Genomic DNA, 24394 nt, shown 5'->3' with positions numbered 1-24394 from the left:
CCGACATTCGTATTTTGATGGTAATGAAAAGAAAATTTGAAGAAGCATGATTGAAAACTTTTCTCAAACAAATTTCTAACAGTGAATGCGGTTTTTGAAGTAATTTTGAACTGAATTTTTCAAGACACTCATGCATAAATATAAAAGTGTACACATTTATTAAACACTTACAGTATCTCTATAGACACACTGGGGGAGATTTAATAAAATTGGTGCACAGAGAATCTGGTGCAGATGTGCATAGTAACCAATCAGCTTCCAGGTCTTAGGCTGGCCATACACTATACAATTTTCTTGTTCAACTTTCCTTTAGATTTACCAAAACCATGTAATATAGGGTCAAACCTAAACACTTTCAATTGGTATGCAGTCAGGCAGGCCCTTGCACTACATAGTTTAAGGTAAATCTAAAGGGAATTGAATAAGAAAATTGTATAGTGTATGGCCAGCCTTAGCCCTCGTTCACATTGGAGGCGGGTTTAAATCATGTCAGTTCAGCTGAACGCGCATAATTGCAAACCTGCATTTCATTGCGAGTTCTGTGTCAATTTGAAATCCATCTGTGCGGGTTCATGCACAGATGTCTATTGAAATTGCCCCCGAAGTCGCCAAAAGGAGTGCAGGAATCGGACGGTGCCATTGCCGGCAATAGGCTACAATTTGGCATTTAACATGTCAAATCGCCCTGATGTGAACGGGGGCTTATTGTCAAAGCTTAATTGAAGAAGCTGAAGTTAGAAGCTTATTGGTTACCATGCACATCTGCACCACATTCTGTGTGCTCCAGTTTTTGTAAATCCGCCCCCCCCCCCCCCCCCCCCGTTAAAATCACCTGGCCAAGATAGACTTAAAGTAAAGGACCAACACACCTTTGCGCCCCATATTGTCGGTTCCTGTAAATGAAAATATGAAAAACTTGAACCCACAAAGATCATGTGAAGCACCTCGTGACAATCCAATGCCGTAAAACCTGCATATATAATATGACAATTTCCTTTCGCAGATACAGGTGGTAGACCTTGGCCTACATATAGAAGAAATCCTACTATTTGCATGCCAAAATCTACCTCCTGTAAATTTGTATACTTTTGTATTGATACATTAGTGTTTTGAGCAGTTGATCTGTTACTTTTCTTTTAAGAAAATTGATATACTGTATAATTGTGGGTGTTTTAGTCTTAAACTGGTTTTATTGGTGTTCAACAGTGATTAAGGCCCCTTTCAAACTTATGCGATGCAATTTTACCGCGCGATTTTGACGCGACTTTGCCGCGATTTTGAAAGCAATGGCTATGGCTATATACCTCAAAACGCATTAAAATTGTGCCAAAGTAGTGCATAAACTACTTTGAAGTCAGTGCGACTTCAAAACGCACTGATATGAATGGGGCTCATTGAAAATAATAGAACACGACTTGTCATGCGATTTTGCGGTCCAAAATCGCGGGACAAGTCGCACTAGTGTGAAAGGGGCCTTACCGGTGAATTCTCCCCTTTCACCCTGTTTCACCTTTTTTTAGGAACCTCACGTTTTGTTATGTTGCATGAGAATGTGTGCAAGGTGTTTGCAGTTCATATTCTAGCTTTTGTTGCTGAACATCTGCGAATATTGCGCCATTCCCTGTTTTGCGATTGTCTGCGGCCAATTTGCAAATTTCTGCCCATATTTGCAAATTTGATGCCAGTTTAATGGAGTAGCTTGCAACAGAATTAACACAATGATCTGTTGCACAATTAGGAAGTAATGTGGACCACTTTTCAAATAGGCATGATAAACTGAAAAACGCTTTTTAAATGCTTAACTGAGCCCTTTTTTTAAGGCAAATTGCAACAATTCAGCAAATCTGCCACATTTTCACATAATCCGCAAAAACAACAAGCAATGCAACACATTTTTTACATGACATGCAACATCAGGATAAAGCTGGATACACACTATCCAACTTTTGTGGTTAGATTTCCTTCAGATTTACCTTTTCTATGTAGTGCAAGGGCCTGCCAGATTGCATACAAATTGAAAGTGTTTAGGTTTGACCTCATATTATATGGTTTTGGTAAATCTAAGTGTCGGTTCACACTTTGGCGACACGACTTAATGAAGTCGCCGTGCACCGCTACTTCGGCGCGACTTGCACCGACTTCACATAATGGAAGTCAATGCAAGTCGCTCCGACTTTGTCCAAAAGTAGTGCAGGAACCCTTTTCTAAGTCGCTCCTATTAGAACGGTTCCAATTGCACAGCACGGTCCGTGACATGTCAAGCGACCAAGTCGCCTGACAAGTCGGAACAGTGTGAACCGGCACTAAAGGAAAAAGTCTTCAGAAAATTGTACAGTCTGTATGGCCCATAACTCCAGCGCATTTCTATGACAGATTAACAGACTTCAGCACAATATGAGGCTGCCACAGCCTAGCTTCTGGAAGTGCTATTTGCCTGGCTGTCACTCTGACCCTTTGTAGTAAAAGAAGAAGTACCGTTTTTTTTTTTTTTTTTTTTTTGTACAGCAATTTGGTTTCCAATGGGACAAGTTTAGGGTTGCCACCTCATCACTTTAAAGCAGGACACATATTAATTACACAGGTTCTGAGGCTAATATAATGCACATAAGGTGAGATTAATTACCACCTTAATCAGCCACAGAACCTGTGTAATTAATGTGTGTCCTGGTTTAAAGGGATGAGGTGGCAAGCCTAGACAAGGTACATGTAGTTTATTTTGTCCCATGGGGTACTTTGTCCCATCTGCTTAGGTGCCCTGTAAATCTAACTACAGCGTCGGGCAGAGCCCCCATCCTTGGCGCATAGTCGCCCAACATCACAGCTAGCAATAAAATGGCTGTTTTGCAAGAGAGACCTTGTCTCTGCCCCCCCCAAACCCCCCCCCCCCCCCGCAATTGTCGAAGGCCAACATAAAGAACAGGAATGCAAAGGGAGGTTAGACGGGTCAACCTCACGTCATGGTTGACTTTGGCGACATTTACAAAGATACCTTCATTTTGCCCTAAATGGCAAGGTCATAGCGTCCTTAAAAAAAAAACTGCATGAGACAAAATGTCCAGCTCATACAGCTTAGCATTTAAAGATATGAAAGATGTGAAAAAAGGGCCTGTAAGGAGCCCTAACCTCTGCTACTGACAATATCACATTGTTACATAGGTCATACCCCTCCTCCTCCTCAGCTGGTCATAAAACTTAATGGTTCACAGGCCACTAAAGTTTTTACAGTCAGGCCAACTTTTATACACAACGTTTAAACAATGGGAGGAAAAACATAAGTGTCTTGATTTCTGGTTTCTCTACCAACAGGGGTTCAGTTCTTGGGAGTATTCTAAAAACCTGTTTGCATATGTTTTATTTTTATTTTTTTATGCAGGTTGCAAAGCTAATTTTCAAGCTAGTATTCAAATAAGGGCCTTGGGAGGTGGGCATTGACATGCGGGGCAAGAACATAAAGAAAAATACCATTCAGTGTTTGTATTATCAATAAAATATCTTTTTCAAGGTGTGTTACATTTTACTTTTTTTTAGGGAATATGTAATAAGGTGTAGTAATGTATTCATTCACCTTTCAGCGGGTGGATACCTAGTTAGAATATGAAGGGATGCCCCACGCTGTTCTTTCCCTTTTTTTTTCTTTAAAGACTACATTGTACTGTTCCATAATACCATGTGTAGATTTAAAGTGGTAATAAACCTTTTTTTTAACCACTTGCTTACTGGGCACTTATACCCCCTTCCTGACCAGGCCAATTTTCAGCTTTCAGCGCTGTCACACTTTGCATGACAATTGCGTGGTCATGCAGCACTGTGCCCTAATGAAATTGTTATCATTGTTTTTCACACAAATAGAGCTTTCTTTTGCTGGTATTTAATTAGCATTAGGTTTTTTATTTTTTGCTAAAACCAAAAAAAAAAAAACTTTTTATAGTTGTTATAAAATTTTGTAAACAGGTAATTTTTCTCCTTCACTGATGTGCACTGATGAGGCTGCACTGATGGACACTGATGGACACTGATGGACACTGATGGGTGGCACCTCTAAGAAAAGTTGATTACCGGCCTTCCTTTTTTTTTCCTCACACTGAAAAAAAAAAGCTAACAACCGTCTCTTGTTTACTTTCATGGACGCCCTCCCGGCATTTAAGCCTGGGCTGTAGCCGTCTTTTGGCTATAGCGTGGGTGCCAAGTGGTTAAAGACTTGCAGACAGGCAGGGTGTTTATGGTCCTATTGGTCTCTCTTCTGTCATAATGCTCACCCTGTCTATCAGCTCTAATGTATACTGAGTAGCGCATGCGCAGCTCAGCATACATTTACGGCACACACTGTGTGTTGTGTTGATGAGACATACATGTGCATGAGCGAGAGTGACATCATCACGGCCCGCTCAATCAAGAGTCTGAACAGTCAGAACTTGGAAGAAAAACTGGGAAAAGATACCTGTGGGATCATTGAAAGCACAGTGCTGGAGGCCTCTATTTAACAGGTAAGTCTGTCATAATGTACTAATATGTGGTACCTATTAACACATTATTGCATAACCCACCTGTGGCTCATGCAGTTAAAACAAAAATTAAAAAATAATTTATTACTGCTTTAGGGCATCCCCAAAGCATGCTATTTAGAGGATGTTTGTATGTTCAGTGTTGCATTTTTTTTAGGCCCCTTTCACACAGGGAGACCGTTCAGATCCACCTGTCATTTTTTTAAGCAGATCTAAACGGATGCCCCGTGCATCTCTATGGGGCATCGGATGTCACCGGAGGCATGTCCACTGACATTCAATTCGATCCGTCAAAACCGGACGGATGGAAACCCTATTTGGCGGATCAGATGAAAACGGACAGACAGTCTGTTCCCATCCAACTACCCCATAGAGAAGAATGGGGACCTGAAAACTGTGTCTCCACACACAGCACGGAGACACAGCTGTCATCCGCCTGCTAAGTGGGGGATTGGCGGATCGATCCCCCGCTGAGAAAAACGGGGTCTGTCTGACAGACTACAAGTGTGAAAGGGGCCTTAAAGTGTTACTTTAAAGAAGATCTTCACCCTGTAAAAAAACATTTTAAAATCAGCAACTTCAAATACTGTAGCTACTGACTTTTAAATAACACACACTTACCTGTCCCAAGATCCAGTGATGTCTTCACCCGACCTGGTATTCAGGTCCAGGTGCCGGCATCTTAACTATGGGCAGCCAGCTGTGACTTCTTGCAGCTTCACAACCGGCTGCCCACTGCGCATATGCGAGCCGCGCTGCACCCCATGAATAGTTCCGCATTCTCCTGTGACGTGTCCCAAGAGGCTTCGGAGGGTGAACTTCCGTTCTGATTGCCTAGGCAGTCAGAGCAAAAGTGGGAGCAGGTACCTGGCAAAATCAGGTAACCCCCCCCCCCCCATCCAAAAAAGGTTCCAAATATGGGAAAAGAGGAGGAAGGTGAAGTTGTTTTCACCTTTAGGGTAAAGTTCTGCTTTAACTTGTAAACATTATCTGACTCTGGGGCTAAACTTTTCATTTACTATTTTTTTTACCTATTTACATATATCACTAGAGGGGTCCAGTGAATTTCTATCAAACTGTGATTAAGGATTGGTTCACCCCTACATGTTTGACCAAGTGTGGGCCCATTCCCGCACGTGGCTTGTAGGAAAGGCTATTCATTTCAATAGGCTACCCCTAAATGTGGGAAATGCAGAAAAGAAGTCCCAGATTCTTATCCAAAAACACATTGCACAAAGACACTTTAATGCACCTGAGAAAGGTGCATCTGCTAAATGGCAGTGTGTTCCTCTGCGTGTCAGGAAAGTGCACTATTTTGTATGCTTTCCCAGTATGCAGTGTGAACCTAGCATAAGAATTAAGAGATCACAAATGATGCAGTTAAGCCCCGTACACACGTACCGATCGTCGGCCGACGGAACGTCCTACAAATGTTCGCGGCTGGTGTGTTTGTTGTTTGTCTGTTGAAAAGTGCTCTAAACTTGCCCAGGACATTTGTCTTCCGACAGAAAATGACGTCACTACGTTCCACGCACGTTCGCCGCTACAAAAGAGGAAGTAAGTGTTTGGCCGTGACCCTTCTGGGCATCTCGCGCTGATTTCGGTAGCATTTGTTTGGTTGACGACATTTCGCTATTTTCCGAGACATCGTTCGAGAATTTATTATGGCGACCGTGAATTCGTCCGTTGCTGTCGTTAGTGTTGGAGTTTTGGCTCTGAGACGACGTACGAGCAATAGGAAGAAGAAGCGGACCTCCTGGACGAAAAATTGGTTGCTTAACCGTGATCAATTTTCTCATATGTCCTTGCTGAGGGAGCTCCAGGAAAATAATCCTGATGACTTCAGGAATTATTTGAGGATGACGGATCCCATCTTTTACCGTCTTCTTGCCCTGGTGTCCCCCTATATTCTGAAGCAGGATACTTGTATGCGGCTTGCAATTACTCCTGAGCAAAGGTTAATTGCGACGTTGAGGTATCTTGCAACAGGGAGAAGCCTGCAGGATCTGAAGTTCACCACAGGCATCTCCCCCCAAGCACTTGGAGTCATCATCCCTGAGACCTGCTCTGCCATCATCAAGGTCTTGCAGAAGGACTATATCAAGGTATGTTTGATTTTTTACATTACATTACATGTATTACTAGTTTCACCTGAATTATGATGTTTTTGGATGTACAGCAATTGACACAGGCCATTATTTGTAAACTACCCTCTGTCCGCATGCACATAGTAGTAAAGATGTAGATTATCTTTAACCATTTGTAAAATTACCCACTAACCACCCCACCATTCTCTCCTATGTGTCCCTAAACGCATTGCCTGTTAACAGTATGTCGAATTTATCTAATTTTATTGCTTTCCCTCAAACAATTATTCCTTGGCCAATGTTTTAGTACCTAGTTAATGATTTATCTAAAATACATCAGTCCATCCATTCCCACCTATGATTCTGTATGTTTATGTAATGATGTTAAAACCTTCACTGACCACAAGCCCTTATTGATGTATAAATGCCCAGTTTTACTTACCCATCCCCCACCCACATGCTAAATCTCAAAGTCAGCATATACCAAAGCTCAAGTTCAGAGGTCTTCAAACTATGGCCCACCAGTTGTTCACGAACTTCAATTTCCATCATGCCTAGTCATGTCTGTGAATGTCAGAGAATTACAAGGCCTCATGGGATGTGTAGTTCTGCAACAGCTGGATGGCCGTAGTTTGTAAATCTCAGCTCTAGCTGGTGAGTATAATGGGCCATACACACTAGAAGATTGTCAGAACAATTTATCCTTCCAATTTACCAAAACCAAATAATATGAGGTCCAACAAACACTTTCAAATCCTATGCAATCTGGTAGGCCCTTGCACTACATAGAAAAGGTATATCTGCACGAAAAAGTCTTCAGAGAATCTTCTAGTGTGTATGGCCCTTTACAATATAAGAACAATAGGAGGTTGAAAATAAATGTATGTAGATGTTACATCCCCATATCCAAACCTTTGCCTTCCTGTTGTATATTTTTTTAGCAAGTTGCATAAGGATTTAACAGACAACTGTGTGTGTAATTAATAATGTGATGTGCTCAAGCACTAATTTTATTTTTTGTATTTTTTCCCCACAGTTTCCTTCAAACGCAGAGCAATGGCTGGAGATTTCTGATCAATTTCTGGAGAAGTGGAATTTTCCCAATTGTGGGGGTGCTATTGATGGGAAGCACGTCCGCATTGTCCCCCCTCCGAATTCCGGCACATTTTATTATAATTATAAAGGTTTTTTTAGTATAGTCATGCTAGCCATAGTTAATGCAAACTATGAGTTTATTTTTTTGGATATTGGCAAAAATGGCCGCAATTCGGATGGGGGAGTTATTGATCAGACGGAGTTCGCTCGTCGTCTAAAGAACGGCACTCTGAACCTGCCATCCAGGGAGCAAACTGTTGAGGGTATGAGCTTTGTGTTTATCGCAGATGAGGCTTTTGCGCTTGGGGAGCATCTCATGAAGCCCTACCCTCAGAGGAACCTCACCCCAGACCAAAGGATTTACAACTACCGGTTGTCCAGAGCTCGCAGAGTTGTGGAGAATGCTTTCGGGATAATGGCCAACCGGTTCCGGATATTCCTGACGTCCATAAACCTGGCACTGTACAAAGTGGATAATGTGGTCTTGTGTTGCTGCATTTTGCACAACTTCCTACGCAGGAATGCACAAAATTATGTATTGCAGCAACTGGATACTGACCCTGCTATGCCAGGTACAAGTGGAGAGGCCCAACCTTCTAACCAAGTGGAGTCCATGCCGTCAATGGAAGTTGGACGGTCAGCATTGGCATCACACAGGGCCCGTCAGATCCGCCAGGAATATCTGGACTATTTCGTGGGGAGAGGAGCTGTGTCCTGGCAGCAATCACTGTCACAAACACATTAATCTTGTTAAAGATTGGACACACAAGATAAATGTCAGAGATATATTATTTTTCAACACATTAAACAAAAATTGCAATGATTCTGTATTGTGGATTATAATCATTTGGGCACATATGCCAAACACAATTATTTGGGTTAATCATGTGTTATATATGTGTGACTTTGGAAGGGTTAATACATTCATCAGTGTGTTTCTTGACTGTAGTCTCTCACCAGCTGATCCAAAGTGATGATGGCCATGTGTTATTTTTTAGCCAGTGGTGTAAATACAAGGGCCTTCTGCACCCCACAAAATGTACACAAACCCTGTCACATTGAGAACTAGGTCACACCCAAGGTTCATCTAATGTCACCTTACATTGGTGTTCATTGTCCAGAAGTTGCCCATACTATATATTTCAGATAATACATTAGGGTATTAACAAAGTACCTACATCTGTTATGTTGTGTTCATTTATGACATCCTTCTCACTGCCCACCAATGTTAGGATATGTCAGTGTTATGTGAAACTTGATCATTGTTCATCTCAAAGTGTTGTATATATATAGGTAATGGAAAGTGAACTAGAGCAACGAACAAGCAATACACTATAGATTACACTGATCTCCCTACACTGATTGCTACTGGCAATATCAATGCCATATTGAATCCTAGGACTGCTAGTACCTTGAGTGTTGAGTCACACTTATGCGATGCGGGAAGTCTGCGACTTTGCAGCCTTCCAGCATTGCATAAGGGTGACCCGCCACTTACTTTTTCCACAGGATTGTATTCCACAAGTGTTAAGCACTGTGCGATCCAATCCAGATACATCAGAAATAAAGGGTCATGTGCGACTTGTATGCGTGTTCAGTGCGAATGTAGCCATACAAAGTGTATGTCTCAATTCACACTGCACATCTGATGGCATGTAATATCGTAGCGCACTGCTCCTTTATTACATGCGATCAGATGTTCATGCGAAAATCAGCTATACAGTTTGTATGGCTCAATTTGCACTGCACTCGCACAAAAGTCGCACATGATGCATTTATTCAGCCGCATCAGGATAGGATCGCACAGTCGTTCAAACTTGTGTGATCCGATCCTGTGTGAAATGTCAGATCGCACTGTGATATGCGTTAAAACTGGGGGTATCTTTAACATTTCATTGACACCTCCAGCAACTTGCATATGGCAGTGTCCAAAATGCTTTCATTAACATGTAAATATGTGAATAGGACAGCCATCATACATTTAGTGCTTCTTTACACAGCTTTAGACCTCGACCCCCCAACGAAAGTCTAATAAAGAATTGAACACACATTGTTGAATGTAAAAATGTTTTAGTATCAAACATTCACAGGGTTAGGGTTAGGGTTAGGGTTAGGGTTAGGGTGTTGGAAAGTGCTTTTCCCAAACTTGGGTACACTCTTTAACATCTGAGTGTCATAAAACTGGCATAAAATATTATATAAAAATGGGAACATCCCAATACAAACAGTAAAAAATTTTAAAATAATTTTTTTTAAAATTTGGCAAGCATGTCCACAAAATCACGCATCTTTCCTTGCAATGCCGTTGCAGTCTCTTTTATTTGCTCGAGGTCTGAGCAGCATTGAAGAGCCTCACGGGTCAATTTGGCCAATGTGCAAGTATGTAATACATGATCTGGAAAATAAAATACAACGGAGTCAATGTGAATCACCTACATGAGGTCATAATATAGAAACATTTGGTGTGCAGGTAATCTTTAAATTCCTCTCGAGTTAATACCTACCCTGTTCTTATGCTCTTTTGCCCTAGGCTCTTCATCTTCCTCCTGACCTCCTCCAATGCTGTTGCTGATGATTCTGCCGGTCTCCTGAGCTTACTATATATTCATTAGGGGTGTGAACGCATGATGACGTCATTGTGAGGGCATGGTTGTAATGTATATATATTAAGATGCAGAGACCAGAGACGGGCAGAATGCACGGCAACAGCATTGGAGGAGGACAGGAGGAAGAAGAAGAGCCTAGGGCAAAAGAGCAGACAACATAAGAGCAGAAGATTGGACAGCAGAAGACTGGAGAGGAGAAGATCCAAAGAGCAGAGTGGAGAAGACCGGATGAAGATCTTTAAGAACATTTCATAAACGTCTCCTGTCGTTATTCACATACACTTCCATTTATGTGGTTAATGTGTAGGGGTACTATGTACCCCATACCCATTCACATAGTGATTGGGGTCTGGGATCTGGGGGCCACCCTTTGTTAAAGGTTGCTTCCAAAGTCCTAGGAACCCCCTGGCCGCATGACCCCCCAAAACCACCAGACAGGGTTGTGGGGATGAGGCTCTTGTCCTCCTCTACATGGGAGTAAGGTGCTTTTGGGTGTGCGGTGCAGAGGCCCCCTGGCCCAAAGCAACAAAACCCCCCCATGTTGAGGGCATGTGTCCTGCTGTGGTCCAGGGGGTGTTTGGTCCGCTTGCTCGTTCTCTTTCCTGGCCTGACAAGCTGCATGCTTGTATAAGGGTCTGGTAGGGGTTTTGGGGGTAACCCACGCTGTCTTTTTGTTGTGGGCATACCCTCAAACTCAATACCACACACAAAAGGCCTGGTTGTGAACTTGGGGGGACACCCACGGTGGGTTGTTCAATTTTTTGGTGTAGTTCCCCCTCAAAAATCTTCACAACGCAAGTGGCCCCGCAAGTCAGAGCATCCTGATCCGACTTACGGTGCGACTTCCATTCAAATAAAGAGGCTCCCATAGGGAACTAGTGTTGTAAATTGGAGGCTAAAAATAACACTGATAAAAATCATTCTGCAAAAACCTACGTGGGCACACAATTGGCTCTTGGACACTTGGTCCTGGTTCCTCCACAGTTTCGGAACTGGCTTCCATGCTGCTTGGCAAGTTGCCAGGAGATCGGGCTTCTGACCTGGCTGGGGATGCCACATCCTGGCATGATGCAACATCTGCAATGTAAATTTGTAAGGGAATACAAGAATATAAGGTTAAACAATCATTGCAAATACACATATTTCTATGATCCCACTACACAAAAATCTGTGACTACCAACCTTCTTGTTGCTCTGGTGTCTCATCACTTGTTGGCTCCACCAGGATTATTTCCGGAATAATGTCTTCATCTACATAATACAAAACATTGGCCATATCATAAAAGTCACAAGAGGTACATTTGTTAGGACATGGTGCCCTGCTTGATAGCTCTTTTAGTAACAAATATGAAGACATGTACATGGTTATCTACGAAAAATATGGTACATTAATGTTTGACAGTGCATAGGAACCAATTACCTTTAGTGGAATCTGTGCCACCTTCTGTGCCCATGTCCTCATCTTGTTCGGCAACTGCCGATGGAGCTGCCAGACCTCTCCTCCTCCTTTCCCATAGTTTGGCACGGAGTTTACGTTTTTCTCCTATTTAAAGGTTTGAATAATAATCTGTGATTAATAGGAATGTTTGCTGAGAAGATTCGTGCAGGAAAGAACGTTCGTTGCAACACAATACATATATTTTTAACTATGGCTTCCTGACTTTTAATGTCATATACTAAAACATCAACAATAGATCGATCAAATCACGACATGACAACTAAAATGAGTAATCTAACTTTTTACATAGACATTATAATCTAGACATGTTAATACAACATACACAAAATTATAAAAAACATATTGCATGATTAAAAAAATAAAGAAAAAATAAAACTTACTTTTTTTCAAAATCCGATGGATTTGGGAAAGCTGATCCTGCTCACGGTGTTTGAGGTCAGACCACCGTTTCCGAATCTGATCTTTCGATCGCTCGACACCGAATTTTTTGACCAAACAGGCCACCACCTTGTCCATGATGCCATCTTTCCTGGCATTGGGCCGCTCGTAATTAGCCAACTTGCCATCATAATCCATTTTTTCTAAAATGGAGACCATCTCCACCATTTCTGGCTTTGACATGGGTGTAGCCCTTGATTTTCTGGTGGCCCAATCACTTCGGCCCCCACTTGATGAACTCTGAGATCTTTCAGACATTCTTCTTGATTAAAAGATTGTTCCTCTGCTTCAGGTGTGAGTGTCGCATGTAGGCCTGATCTTCGGCACGTACACACCCCTGCACAAGCCCGCCACTGGAGGAGGAGTTGACGCCTGCGCTGTATTTAAAGGACGCCAGATCGTTCGGCCGACGATTCGCTAGCGGACATATCGAGAGTTGGAGCACGATCGAGCGGCGAATCACGACTTTTCCCCACAAACAAAGGTACGACTCTTTTAATAGAAAGTGTGTGTTTTGGGCCCTATACAGCTTTTATTAGGAATATCTTTATTATGTGCCAAAATACATGCTCTTTTAATATGTTTTGTGTTGTTTTGTGTCTTGCAGGCATATACTGTCCTGCAATATGGTGGACAATTTCACCACCCACAACTTTCTCATCAGTTTCATTGATGAATTCAGGCAACTGCCCTGTTTGTGGCAAGTCAAGTCCGCAGATTATAAAAATAGAAAACTCAGAAAACAGGCCATGGAACATTTGGTGGCCTTCTACAAGCCCGTCTGTCCTGGGGCAAATTTTGATTATATCCGCAAAAAAATAAACAGTATTCGCACTGCCTACAGGCGGGAGTTAAAAAAAATAGAAGATTCCACCCAGTCTGGAGCAGGGGCACGGAATGTATATGTACCACGGCTGTGGTACTTTGATAACATGCGGTTCCTGGCAGACACCATGGAATCCAGGCCGTCAATTTCTACGCTGCCTTCGACTTCGGCAGAGGGCTCAGTGTCTGTAGATCCAAGCCAGGATGAGGATTTCCTGGAGGAGAGTTTTACTCAGGTATGGCATTTCACAATATATTGTCTGCTAAAATGTAATCATGTAACAAAATTATAAGCTAAACCATAATTGACCCTTTAGGTAAACGGGCATAGCAAGGGGTTGGCATGACAGGCAACCGCCAGGGGCGCAGGCCAAGGGGGGTGGGTCACAAAAACATTGGCATTGTTTTATTGTTTATTTTAACAATCCACTCAGCCTGCACACCCCAGAACCCCCAGTTTGCAGGCGGATTCATGCAGGTGTAAAACATTGAGAGCAGCTTCATGCAGGTGTAAAACATTGAGAGCTGCTTCATGCAGGTGTAAAACATTGAGAGCAGCTTCATGCAGGTGTAAAACATTGAGAGCAGCTGAGCCAAAAGACCAGGAGACTGAGACTGCCTCTCACTGCATCCCCAGCACACCTCTGGTCTTACAAACACTGCTGCATCCCCAGCACACCTCTGGTCCTAACAAACACTGCTGTAGCCTCAGCATTCCTCTGGCTCAACCTTTTTTAATACAAAACTAACAGCTCCTGCAAATGATCCATCCATCCTTGCTTCCATGTCTCTGGTCTCTCACTCTGGGTCAGCAAGGCAGGTGGCTTCCTTATTCATGTTTCCCTGCACTGCTTCACCCTCAATGCCCTACATCAAGTCCTCTGCAAGTTCAGGCCCCTCTCTCTCTGCAACCCCCTCCTCTCTCTCTCACACCCCCTCTTTCTCTCCCTCTCTCTATCTCTCAACCCTCTCTTTCTTTTTCACACCTGAGACAATGATTGCCCACTAGAGAGCTCTACACTGGGCAAACAAGGGGCAAATTAGAAACTTTTAATGCCCTTTAATTTTTTTTTGGGGGGGTGGGTTACAGCTTTACATTGATCTTGGGGGGGGGGGGGGTTGTTGCCAAATACAGCTCCTCAACAAGGGCACTGGAGACCCTAGATATGCCACTGTATGTAAAGTCTGCTATTTGTTCACAATAATATAACAAACATGACTTTTTATATACACTATAACATTCTAATCAATTGTTCATTTCATCAACAGGGAAGTGTCACTGAGGAGGAGCCAGGTTGCAGCCAGGAGCCTGGGGAGCCTGCGGAGCCTGAGGAGCCTGTGGAACTATTTCCACCACCACCTCCTCCTGCCAAACGGAGGCAAAAGAGGAAGCACGTGGATGACATCACCGACGAGTTTATCCAGGAGGCCACCATAGCCCTACGTCGGAAACCGGAGGCCAATGAGTCCTTCGGCAACATGACGGCAAAAATTTTAGATAAGGTGGACCTCAGGCAGTGTCAGTATGCCAGAAAAATCATCCTCGATGTGCTGCAAAAGGCTGAAAACGGCATACTTAATGAGCACAGCCATGCATGCCAGGAGCACCCGTGCCCTCCACCTCCACCTCCACAACACCCACCACCTCGCCAAATGCCACATGGCCAGTGGCAATATGGCCAGCAGGATCCAAACCTGCCCTCATGGCAACCTGATTTCAGTTACCAGCAACTTTAATTTTTGTAACCCCCTATTATTTATTTTACCCCTGTTTGCCAGTTTCTAGTTTAATTTTGTCCAAATGGACCTTTTTTATGTTTAGTTATACGGAAAGTATTGATGTTTGCTTTGTTTTTTTTTTTGCTGAGATCCAAAAAATAAAGAAAATTGAAAATAAAAAATGGCCTATCTGAATTTGTTAACATGTTTAATATTGTGCATAACCTGAAAAATATGTTTTAGACATTAATTCATACAAGAATAAAGGGTCATATCAATAGTTAGATCTTTGGTGTGAAAATACAAAAATAATGGTGAAGAGTTCAAATTATTTAATTCTAAAATTTGATAGAACAGATAGAATAGACAAACATTATCTTCATCATAACAGAACACATGCCTTTTTATTAGAAAAGTATGGCATTATGAGCAGCATCTTCCTTCTTCTCACATTTATCAAGATGAGCATGTGCTCCGCATTTCACCTATTTCTTGGACTTCCGCGAGCCGAAAGTTCTTTCTGAATAAAATGTTGAGTTTACTAGAGAAAATTCTTCCGGGAACTCATTTGGTTTGATCATGCGTGTTGGGATTTGTAGCTGTGTGTCGGCAGAATTGTGTACTGACAGGCGAACAATCGTCCGTTCTGGTGTCGGCATACAAATATTTTCATGTTTGCAAGAAAGACTTTTGTCTGCGGATTGTGCGCAGACATCTGTCGGAGGCACCATACTAACACGCGTACAATCGGCAGATCCTTCGTCCACCGACGTTTGTATGCCGACGATCGGTACGTGTGTACGGGCCTTTATATTGAAAAAGTGCCAACAGCAGGACACTTTTAAATAACAATTTTAGACCAAAAGTAACTAAAGATAAAGACAGGAGGTAAGGGTTTAAATACATGAATGAAGAGACCGCAGAGGATATAGCAGTGGAAAATAGGCCAGCAGCAGAACAATTTTAAATAACAATTTTAGACCCAATGTTGCTAGAGACAAAAAGCACAGGTTTTGGATTTGATATACAAAAATTTAACTTTAAAAAATCATAGACCGACAATGGGGCACTATTCCTCCCATTGATACCAACGATGGGGAACTATTCATCCCATGACACCAATGATGGGGCACTATTCCTTCCACAGACACCAATGATGGGGCATTATTTCTTCTACAGACACCAATAATGGGGCACTATTCCTTGCCCAGACACCAATTATGGGACACTATTCTTTCCACAGACACCAATGATGGGGCACCATTCCTTCCACAGACGCCAGTTATGGGAAACTATTCCCTCCACAGACACCAATAATGCAGCACTATTCCCTCCACAGACACCAATAATGCAGCACTATTCCTTCCACAGACACCAATAATGCAGCATATTCCTTCCACAGACACCAATTATGAAGCATTATTTCTTCCACAGACACCAATAATGGGGCACAATTTCTTCCACAGACACCAATTATGAAGCATTATTTCTTCCACAGACACCAATAATGGGGCATAGTTGCCAACTGTCCCGTTTTTGGCGGGACAGTCCCGCCAAATTAAACCTTGTCCCGTCAATTTTATACTCCCGGGACTTGTCCCGGGCATTCAGTCCGGGAGCACCGAGCGTGGGGGAGGCAGGAGGGGCGGTCTGACCTTTATTCTCCCTGCGATCAGTGAGTCACTCCAGCCGTCATTACTATCTTCTTGTCATTACTATCTTCTTGTCTTCCTGCTGGTCGGCGGGCGCACTGTGATTGGGTAAACTGTGGTGGGGGCTGGCCTCTGACTCTGTGCCTGTTGAATGGTTTCACTTCAAGTACGCCCCGCCCCCGCCCGCATGCCCCGCCCTCACACTCAGCGCGCTCAGAGCAGACTGAACACAGTCGGACGTCCTCTGAACAAGACAGAACAACATTCCTCCTCAAGAACTGTGAGTCAGTGAGTCACAGTACAGTGCCTCAGCTGCAGTGCCGGCAGATTTCTTTACAGACTCCACTCGATGGAGAGAGCAGAGTGAGTCAGACTCACTTGTAGAGTAGGGGGATGGGTAGTGAGTTCCCCTTGCTGTGATGGTTTGGGCCTCCATGATATAGGAAACCTTAGAAGGGCAAACCTGTAATATATGGCACTACTTATGTATATGGCAGAGATAGCAGATATTACTAATGAGATATAGTCTTCTGTTGCAGGTCAGTGGCTCCCTAGGGAGGAAAGCTAGGATAAGGGTGATCTGTGATCTGCATCTTTCAAAAATAAGCAGACAGCTCCTATAATCTTTTTCTTCCCAGGTGCAATTATTTTTCTTTGCCTGTAATACATCCAAACATATAGGGCTCTTTCACACGGGCTTTCCGCGTGAGAGCTCCGCTGCGGTCCTTTTTTTTTTTTTTTCACGGAGCGGATGACATTTCTGTCTTCCACTCCGTAGGTCCGCATATCATCCCATCCGTTTGCGGATGATATGCGGACATAGTGTAAGTCTATGGGCATTGCGGATGTCAGCGGATGACACCACTGACATCCGATTTTCCTTCCTTTCCGTTTTTGGAACGGAGGAAAAATAGGGTTCTGTTCCGTTCCAAAAAACGGAACAGAACTGAAAGGAAGAAAATCAGATGTCAGCGGATGGTATTCCGCTGACATCCGCAGTGCCATTGACTTACATTATGTCCGCATATCATCCGCAAAAAAATAGGATGATTTGCGGACATACGGAAAGCCCGTGTGAAAGAGCCCATACTGTGTATAACGGATTTGTATGATGGGTTATATTAAAGCCTAACTCCAGGTTTTCTATGACTTCAGATTTCAGTTTGTTTGGGCCAAGCTGGCACGAACAAATTATCTCTTTTACCAGCATATGTGATGATGTACTGTACAGTATAAACTTTATGTTTAAAAACATGAACACAGTCTGTGGTCCTCTTAAAATTCATATCAAGCCTTCAGGTTTTGTAATGATTTAATGCCATTGTTTTGTGCAGTCCCCCAAAGTTTAATACCAGGCAAGGGTTTGGCATGGATTTTGAATTTTTGAATGGGGTTCCCCCTTAAAAGCCCTTTAGGGAAAATACCCTGCCCCCTATTTTTTGTGGGGCCCCCCATTAGAATCTTTCTCCGATCCTGGTAAATAAGCTATCATTTATCAGCAATTTAAACAGCATTTTTTTTCTTTCTAATGCCCCATACACACGTGCAGATTATCTGAAGACTTTTGTCTGCAGACTTACCAAAACCATATAATATGAGGTCAAACCTAAACACTTTCAATTTGTATGCAATCCGGCAGGCCCTTGCACTACATAGAAAAGGTAAGTCTGCAGACAAAAGTCTGCAGATAATCTGCACGTGTGTACGGGGCATAAATGTCAGTTTTTTCTGCAGCAAGTTGTATGCAGCATACCGCTCTCTCTCCCTCTCTCTCTCTCTCTCTCCCTCTCTCTCTCTCCCTCCCTCTCTCTCTCTCCCTCCCTCTCTCTCTCTCTCCCTCTCTCCCTCCCTCTCTCTCCCTCCCTCTCTCTCTCCCTCCCTCTCTCTCTCCCTCCCTCTCTCTCTCCCTCCCTCTCTCTCTCCCTCTCTCACTCCCTCTCTCACTCCCTCTCTCACTCCCTCTCCCTCTCTCACTCCCTCTCCCTCTCTCACTCCCTCTTTCTCTCCCTCTCTCACTCCCTCTCCCTCTCTCCCTCCCTCCCTCCCTCTCTCCCTACCTCTATCCCTCCCTCTCTCCCTCTATCTCTCTCTCCCTCCCTCCCTCTATCCCTCTCTCTATCCCTCTCTATCTCTCCCTCTATCCCTCTCTCTCTCTCTCTCTCTCTCTCTCTCTCCCTCTATCCCTCTCTCTCTCCCTCTATCCCTCTCTCTCTCCCTCCCTCTCCCTCCCTCTCCCTCCCTCTCTCTCTCCCTCCCTCTCTCTCCCTCCATCTCTCTCTCTCTCTATCCAGCTCTCCCTCCCTCTATCCCTCCCCTCTCTCTCTCTCTCTCTCTCTCTCTCTCTCCCTCTCTATCCCTCCCTCCCCCTCTCACTCTCTCTCTCCCTCCCTCCCTCTATCCCTAATCTATCTCCCTCCCCCTATCCCTCCCTCCCTCCCTCAATCCCTCCCTCTCTCTCTCTCCCCCTCTCTCTCTCCCTCCCTCTATCCCTCCCTCCCTCTCTCTCTCTATTCCTCTCTCCCTCTCTCTATCCCTCTCTCTCTCTATCCCTCTCTCCCTCTATCTCTCTCCCTCCCTCTATCCCTCTATCTCTCACTCTATCCCTCTCTCTCTCTCTATCCCTCCCTCTATCTCTCTCTCTCTCTCTCCCTCTCCCTCCCTCTCCCTCTCTCTATCCCTCCCTCTATCCCTCTCTCTCTCCCTTTCCCTCTCCCTCTCCCCCTTTCCCTCTCCCTCTCTCTCTCCCTCTCTCCCTCTATCCCTCTCTCTCCCTCTCTCGGCAGGTATGCCTAAAAGTGATAAAATGTACCTGCCTGATATAGATGCTGTGCTGTGAATGTATCTATTGCATACCAAGGATGATGGTACTGTTGGTGGGAACTTGGTGTTATAACGGCCTACTCAATAAAGAAAGAATTACAGGAAATTGTGATGAGAATTTTAAACTTTAGGCAGAAGTAGTGCAGCTGAATGGGAGAATTATTCCAACTCTGCTACATTGGCCTTAAGTTTGAAATTCCCTTTTTTAATCTCCTGTAATTCTCTCTTTATTGAGTAGACCCTATAATCTGATAAATAGGCGGAGATTATGCAGAGTGGGTGGAGCTTCGGGGAAGTGGGCGTGGTGAGTAATTGATAGCTGTGCTGCAAAGTGTCCCTGGAAATTTTTTTCAAATGTTGGCAACTATGATGGGGCACTATTCCTTCCACAGACACCAATGATGGGGCACTATTGCTTGCACAGACACAAATGATAGGGAACTATTCTTTCCATTATATCAACGTTGGAGCACTATTCCTCCCACTGCCACCAACAATTGGGCACTTTTCCTGCCACTGACACCAAGAATGGGGCACTGTATACTCCCACTGATGCCAGGACAGGACATATATTAATCCCACTAGCCACAGTCGCCCCCCCCCCCCCTCTAAATTTAGAAGGACAATAAACTGCCCCTTTGTTTAAAAATTGTGGAGACCCCTGATCTAACTAAAGAAATGGCTCAAAGAGTGCAATCTGCTTTATAAATGTAGATACCACAAACTCAGCTCTGTTCCTTGGAATCTAGAAATGACAGTTATTATTTCTATATATCTGCCTGTATTCTATAGAGTTGCCTTTATTGTAATTACCTTACTCACGCAGTGATGCCTCTAGCCAATGTAGTTGGGATGAATTTTCTTTCCAGTAAGGGCTGATGCCTGTCACTGGGATGTGAATCTTGATAGCTGGAGAAGGTCTCAGTGTTCCAGATGAGAATTCCAGCACTGCAATCAGCTGTAGATAGACACAGTCACACAAGACCTATGGTATGGCATGCTCTGTCTTATCAGTGAATGGGGCTGAACTGTACAGCACAAGTTTCACACACTCATTAACTTCAGTACAAAGAGACTTGTAGGATAATAGCCTTGTACACGTCACAGGACACAATACACTAGAAGTATTCCTTATCCTTAGCACAGGAAGATGCTCTCACACCACCCACTTTTTCCTGGTGTCCCCAGCACAGAATTAGGAGTTAATCTGCTTCAGAAGGGATCCTCAGCTTTTCTGTAAAGTCAGTAGAGAAGCCAATCTGTCTTTAGCATCTTACATTCCATGCCCACACATGACTTGCCCAATTGATGTGCAATAAAGGAAAGAGCTGCTTTGTATTACAAAGAACTGAAAATACCGGTACGACGTGTTCAATCACAGGTGTTTGTAACAAAGCAGAAATAGGTGGCACGTATATTCTGTAACAGTCCACTAACTTTTAGATTTGTTGACAGAATAGGAATGTGACTGTGAAGGAGGATCCAAAAACCTGAATATGAGTGCATATGCACTATGATTTGGGCTATCAGATGGACCTGCCATAAAAGCAGAGTAGGTGTATCATTTGTACCTGCAATGGTTGTATTCTGTAGACATAGGTGTGTGCAGCCTATTGCATTAGGGTTCTTTCACACAGGTGTTCCACCAGGCTGACTCTGTTTAGCTCAGTGGGGGGTCGGTCCGCTGATCCCCACTGAGCAGGTGGATGACAGGTCCTTCTCCGCTCACTGTGCTGAGACAGACATGTCAGAGTCTCGCTCTCCTCTATGGGGGGATCAGATAAAAATGGACCGCCTATCCCATCCGATCTGATCCTCCAGACATTTGGATTTAAAGCGGTAGTATACTCCGCTTTTTAACTTTTACCTACAGGTAAGCCTATAATAAGGCTTACCTGCAGGTAAAATTAATATCTCCTAAACTTGCATGGTTTAGGAGATATTCGCCCTGCATGCAGCCGCTATCACCAGCGGCACATGCGCTCTGATGGTCCACGGACCTTCAGAGCTCCTTGCCGGCTCCTTGCTGGAAAGTGAACTCCCGTGCGCAGAGCCGCTGAACCCGAAAGAGATGCCGAGGGAACATGTCAGCTGCCTCAGCGGTGTCCGGACGACCGTGTCGGGGCTTCATTCAATGGTAAGAATTTTATAATGAGCTAGTATGTGATGCATATTAGCTCATTATGCCTTTGTCCTGCAGAGTTTGCTTTTTTTTTTTTTTTGGAGAAAACAGCCACTTTAACGGAAAGGATCGGATCGGATAGCAGCGGATATCAGTGGACATGTCACCTCTTAGGCAGTGGACGGTGAGGACAGCTAGTCAGTGAGCAGTGTGTGGTGAGGACAGCCAGTTGGTGAACAGTGTGCAGTGAGGACAGCCAGTAAGTGAGCAGTGTACTGTGAGGACAGCCAGTTAGTGAGCAGTGGGTGGTGAGGACAGATAGTCAGTGAGCAGTGTGCCATGAGGACAGACAGGCAGTGGACGGTGAAGACAGCCATTTAGTGGGCAGTATGCTGTGAGGGCAGCCATTTAGTGAGCAGTATGCGGTGAGGACAGCCAGTCAGTGAGCAGTGTGTGGTGAGGACAGCCAGTTGGTGAACAGTGTGCAGTGAGGACAGCCAGTAAGTGAGCAGTGTACTGTGAGGACAGCCAGTTAGTGAGCAGTGGGTGGTGAGGACAGATAGTCAGTGAGCAGTGTGCCATGAGGACAGACAGGCAGTGGACGGTGAAGACAGCCATTTAGTGGGCAGTATGCGGTGAGGGCAGCCATTTAGTGAGCAGTATGCGGTGAGGACAGCCAGTCAGTGAGCAGTGTGTGGTGAGGACAGCCAGTTAGTGAGCAGTGTGCAGTGAGGACAGTCAGTCAGTGAGCAGTGTGCAATGAGGACAGCCAGTCAGTAAGCAGTGTGTGGTGAGGACAGCCAGTCAGTGAGCAGTGTGCCATGAGGACAGCCAGTTAGTGAGCAATGTGTAGTGAGGACAGCCAGTCAGTGAGCAGTGTGTAGTGTGGACAGACAGTGAGCAGTGTGCAGTAAGAACAACCAGTTAGTGAGCAGTATGTGCTGAGAACAGATAGTCAGTGAGGAGTGTGCGGTAAGGATGGCCATTCAGTGAGCAGTGTGCAGTGAGGACAGCCAGTCAGTGAGCAGTGTGTAGTGAGGACAGATAGTCAGTGAGCAGTGTGCCATGAGGACAGCCAGTTAGTGAGCAATGTGTGGTGAGGATAGCCAGTCAGTAAGCAGTGTGCAGTGTGGACAGACAGTCAGTGAGCAGTGTGCAGTAAGAACAGCCAGTTAGTGAGCAGTATGTGCTGAGAACAGATAGTCAGTGAGCAGTGTGCGGTAAGGATGGCCAGTCAGTGAGCAGTGTGCAGTGAGGACAGACAGTCAGTGAGCAGTGTGCGGTAAGGAGGGCGAGTCAGTGAGCAGTGTGCAGTAAGGACAGACAATCAGTGAGCAGTGTGGGGTGAGGACTGACAGTCAGTGAGCAGTGTGTGGTGAGGACAGCCAGTCAGTGAGCAGTGTGGGGTGATAGACAGTCAGTGAGCAGTGTGCAGTGAGGACAGACAGTCAGTGAGCAGTGTGGGGTGATGACAGACAGTCAGTGAGCAGTGTGTGGTGAGGACAGACAGTCAGTGAGCAGTGTGTGGTGAGGACAGACAGTCAGTGAGCAGTGTGTGGTGAGGACAGACAGTCAGCAAGCAGTGTGCAGTGAGGACAGACAGGCAGTGTGCAGTGAGGACAGCCAGTCACTGAGCAGTGTGCGGAGAGGACAACCAGTTAGTGAGCAGTGTGTGGTGAGGACAGCCAGTTAGTGAGCAGTGTACCATGAGGACCGACAGACAGTGGACGGTGAGGACAGCTAGTCAGTAAGCATTGTGTGGTGAGGACAGCCAGTTAGTGAGCAGTGAGGCCGGCCAGTCAGTGAGCAGTGTGTGGTGAGGACAGCCAGTCAGTGAGCTGTGTGCCATGAGGACAGATAGGCAGTGGACGGTGAGGAAAGCCAGTCAGTGAGCAGTGTGTGGTGAGGACAGCAAGTTAGTGAGCAGTGTGTGGTGAGGACAGCCAGTCAGTGAGCAGTGTGTAGTGTGAACAGACAGTCAGTGAGCAGTGTGCGGTAAGGAGGGCGAGTTAGTGAGCAGTATGCAGTGAGGACAGCCAGTCAGTGAGCAGTGTGCAATGAGGACAGCCAGTCAGTGAGCAGTGTGTGGTGAGGACAGCCAGTCAGTGAGCAGTGTGCCATGAGGACAGCCAGTTAGTGAGCAATGTGTGGTGAGGACAGCCAGTCAGTGAGTAGTGTGGACAGACATTCAGTGAGTAGTGTGCAGTAAGAACAGCCAGTTAGTGAGCAGTTTGTGCTGAGAACAGATAGTCAGTGAGCAATGTGCAGTAAGGATGGCCAGTCAGCAAGCAGTGTGCAGTGAGGACAGACAGGCAGTGTGCAGTGAGGACAGCCAGTCAGTGAGCAGTGTGCAGTAAGGACAGCCAGTCAGTGAGCAGTGTGCCATGAGGACAGCCAGTTAGTGAGCAATGTGTGGTGAAGATAGCCAGTCAGTGAGCAGTGTGCAGTGTGGACAGACAGTCAGTGAGCAGTGTGCAGTAAGAACAGCCAGTTAGTGAGCAGTATGTGCTGAGAACAGATAGTCAGTGAGCAGTGTGCAGTAAGGACAGCCAGTTGGTGAGCAGTGTGTGGTGAGGACAGCCAGTTGGTGAACAGTGTGCAGTGAGGACAGCCAGTAAGTGAGCAGTGTACTGTGAGGACAGCCAGTTAGTGAGCAGTGGGTGGTGAGGACAGATAGTCAGTGAGCAGTGTGCCATGAGGACAGACAGGCAGTGGACGGTGAAGACAGCCATTTAGTGGGCAGTATGCGGTGAGGGCAGCCATTTAGTGAGCAGTATGCGGTGAGGACAGCCAGTCAGTGAGCAGTGTGTGGTGAGGACAGACAGTCAGTGAGCAGTGTGCCATGAGGACAGCCAGTTAGTGAGCAGTGTGCAGTGAGGACAGTCAGTCAGTGAGCAGTGTGCAATGAGGACAGCCAGTCAGTAAGCAGTGTGTGGTGAGGACAGCCAGTCAGTGAGCAGTGTGCCATGAGGACAGCCAGTTAGTGAGCAATGTGTAGTGAGGACAGCCAGTCAGTGAGCAGTGTGTAGTGTGGACAGACAGTGAGCAGTGTGCAGTAAGAACAACCAG

The 24394-nt window shown here is 45.0% G+C and overlaps 1 protein-coding gene across 1 annotated transcript in view; it reads right to left on the bottom strand.

Annotated features, from left to right (window-relative positions):
- LOC309545886 (glycoprotein-N-acetylgalactosamine 3-beta-galactosyltransferase 1-like) overlaps nt 1–20208 on the bottom strand; it is a 52033-nt gene extending 31825 nt beyond the window's left edge. The window contains exon 1 of the mRNA XM_082245302.1: nt 20017–20208. The gene's annotated coding sequence lies outside the window, so the exon portion shown is untranslated. The remainder of the gene's footprint in view (nt 1–20016) is intronic.
- Nucleotides 20209–24394: the final 4186 nt, after the last annotated feature.

The sequence above is a fragment of the Pelophylax lessonae genome, assembly GCF_965119305.1.
Source record: "Pelophylax lessonae genome assembly, chromosome: 2".
NCBI classification, from domain to species: Eukaryota; Metazoa; Chordata; class Amphibia; order Anura; family Ranidae; genus Pelophylax; species Pelophylax lessonae.
The sequence above is the reverse complement of the archived record's forward strand: the minus strand, read 5'-3'. Positions and strand labels throughout refer to the sequence as shown.